This window comes from Zingiber officinale, chromosome 10A, assembly GCF_018446385.1.
Source record: "Zingiber officinale cultivar Zhangliang chromosome 10A, Zo_v1.1, whole genome shotgun sequence".
In the NCBI taxonomy this organism is placed as follows: Eukaryota; Viridiplantae; Streptophyta; class Magnoliopsida; order Zingiberales; family Zingiberaceae; genus Zingiber; species Zingiber officinale.
In genome coordinates, this window is record NC_056004.1 from 89,843,148 (window position 1) to 89,846,393 (window position 3,246).

Sequence of the window (3,246 nt, forward strand, 5' to 3'; positions counted from 1 at the left end):
GGCAACCAAGTGAGCCGCGGGTCTTTTGTGAATATATATGGAACGAAATGTATATATGCAGTAGTTGGAACATTTAAAAGAAATTCAAAAATGAAGGCGCGGCTGAGGGATCGAAGCTGCGATCTGTGGCTTCAGTTAAAAGTCGGTTGACAGCTGTGCCAGCGAGTTTTGTTAATTAAGGAAAGAACGGGAATAATTTAAAGGATAGTTGATAATAGAAATATTGGAGTTATAAAGGGAGAACTTAGGGCTTGATTTCCCGTGACCTAATTTCTACCTCTCTTCTTCCTCACGCGTGCGCGGCGCCGGCTCCTCTCGGGCGGAATTGAAGAACAAAGCTAGGGCTTCGTCTCGGTGGCCGGCCAAGGGTTCAATCCAAGAAGTTCTTCCCGTCTTCACGAACTCTCGTCAAAGAGAGCACGGAGGATGCAAGGAGCCGTTGGAATTTGAGCTGGCCGAGCCCTAGATTTCTCTTTTTTGGTTGTAAGTCCAAGAACAGCGAGGTGAGTTGCTACTCACCTGCAGTAGGAGTAGTTCCGCGAGCTTTGATTCTTCCTTGTTTGATTTCCGGATTTGTAGTTTGATTTTGGTAGATTCATTCGGACTGGGTGATTTTGTTTCACTGAGTTGTTGTAGGAGTGGTTTCGGATTTATGTTAGTCCTTGTGTTGATTTCGGAGCATGTTTCATGAAGCTTTTATTTTTCTTTGTTTGCTGCCGTGAACCCAAAAGAAAGAAGAGAAGGATTAGTTTAGGTTAGGCATGAAGAACAGTTACAAAATTTAGGTTTCCAGTAGCAATTTATCCTATTAGCAGCACGTTGGTATCCTTTTGGTTGTCTGTTGTGGTTTTCATGAAGTAATTAAAACCTTGAATTGTTCCTGTGAGATACGGCAAAAGAAAATAACCTAAAATGATTTAAGGGAATTTGTGGATATTTTTCTGGATTTATTTGGAGGATTTATGACAGTGTTTAAAGGGATAATGGAAATCACCATTTGAGAGGCTTATTAGGGAGTTAATTAGGTAGAGTAATTAAACCCTACCTATATAAGTGAGAAGCTACAGTGCAAGCCCTAAAAACGCCATTCCTCTTCACTCTTGCGCTGTCTTCCGAAATCGCCGACCACACCGGGAGCTCGACGGTCGTTCAGGGCTCGATCGCGCCGGCGCTTTGTCACAGATCAATTCTTCCACCTTCTCTACTCCTTAACGAAGGTCACGACGGTAGAGTCTTCACTGAAGAGTAGACTCGCGCAAGGATCTGCGGCCGGGTGAGGAGATCTATGCTCCGGTGACACCGGAGTCGGGTTGTTCGCTCCAGAGCTAGATTGTGGCGAGTAATGGTACTCCAGACAGCTATTTCATCTTCTTGAGGCATAGAGCTGAGTCGTGTTCATCGGATACTTCTTCTTCGTCGGGTGTTCCTTCGCCGACGGTGAGGGTTTGCGCCATTGAGGTAAGTTGAGGTGAGGATTGATTCCATTAGGGTTTTGGTAGCTGTGGGATTGCGGTTTGCGACCAGGACGAGAGGTTGGACTGATTTTGGTTCGGTTCTGGCAGTGGCTAGCGGTGAGGAGATCGACCCCAACTTCCTGCTGCTGTTCTTCATTCGGGATTCATTGGGTAAGGTCTCTATCACTTTAGATGTTAAATCTGCAGACCTAGGTGTTGAATTCAAGTAGGATGTGTGCTGAATTGTGTGATTGCAATGATTTGTAGCCTTGTAGAAACATCGGTTGCATCTGAGGTAGTGAGCAGCACCATTGTGCTTGTGCCGACGATTCCACCTACCGGCAGTGAGTCAACAGCGGGGAGTTAGGTAAGGTATGTTGATTTTTGTTAGAATTGGAAGCTTGTTGATTAGATAATTGATAGATGTAGATTTTGTTAAGGAATGGGATAATTTCGTACTGTACCAGTGTATATGGAATCAATGCATGTTTAGAATCCTTATGTCGATCAGATTAGGTTGGAATTGTGTGATTCGCGGGAACAGATAGATTAAGGCTTGAGACTAGTTTTTGAGTATTTCAGGGTGGATTTGTTTAGGTAATAAATGGAACTCGGATTAAATTCGCTGGTCATGTACATTAGTATAGTTATTCGGTTTCATATGTAATTAGTTAAAATTTATAAGTTGACACAGGACTTTGATCGAGGCGGGTGTCGTGACGAAGTTGGCGTTGAATTCAACCTACATTTAGAGGCGGGTACTTCTTAACTTGCTTCTTTAGATATCGGTTTAAGTGCATGAGTTAGTTTAGTATATGCAGTATTCATCTTGACTCCACTCATTTTATTTCTTGTGCTTGATACTTTATCCACTCAATCTTCGAGATGATCATTTTTTTCATCTATACAGTCTCCCGTTGTTATTCCTGATACTTAGCAGATACTAGATGCCATGCTTACCTGTTTATGCTTACCTGTTTGATTACTGTTTATTTATGCTTAGTATTGAGCATGCGGATTCATGTAGCATACCTGATTTCCTGTTATATATATATGATGACTGTTGCATTATTCGCATCATGTCATTGCATGCATAGCCGACGACTTTGGCTCCCTTGTGGTTGAGACGGTCGTTGGCCTGGGCCGCACGCTCGGCCACTCATGGGTAGTGGTAGCTTGGAGCGTGCCGCATGTCCTGTCATGCCCCCCACTCGCTCACTCATGGGTAGTGTCTGCTGGAGTCGCGGGCAGCAGGGACCCCCGTCGCAGACGTAGTTATTCAGCTACTATGCAACTGTCCTCTCGGCCACTCGAGAGTAGTGGTAGCTGGAGTGTGTACAGTTTGTCATTGTCCCGGCCTCTCGTCCATACTGGGGTCATGGACTTGAGGGGTGGGCGGGAGTGACCATCCGTGCATACGCTATTTTCGATATACCTGTTTATGCTGTTTATGCTTACTTATGCAGAACTGTTATCATATACCTGTTATATATGCTTGGACACTGATTACTATTGCAGTATACTTTATATGTGATTCTGGTAGTTATGAGCAGTACTGTAGCAGTATACTTTATCTCAGACCTTACACTGTTAGCCTAGGATATGGTTTCAGGTATGGATATATATATACTTTGTTTACCCTGTAGTATCTGCTATTTATCTTTCCGAGACTGTATCCTTTTGTATTCCTGTTCTTTATGATACTCATGCACTGTCTGCTCTATTACCCGCTGAGTCTTTATACTCACCACCCCGTATTTTGGTAATTTCACCAGGTAGCTGATAGCGATGC

The 3,246-nt window shown here is 43.7% G+C and overlaps 1 long non-coding RNA gene across 1 annotated transcript; it reads left to right on the top strand.

Annotated features, from left to right (window-relative positions):
- Positions 1-1,118: 1,118 nt before the first annotated feature.
- LOC122027848 lies at positions 1,119-2,209 on the top strand. Its single transcript, XR_006124548.1, has 4 exons — positions 1,119-1,458; positions 1,563-1,625; positions 1,722-1,826; positions 2,149-2,209. It is a non-coding gene; the product is annotated as an uncharacterized LOC122027848 (long non-coding RNA).
- The last annotated feature ends 1,037 nt before the right edge of the window (positions 2,210-3,246 follow it).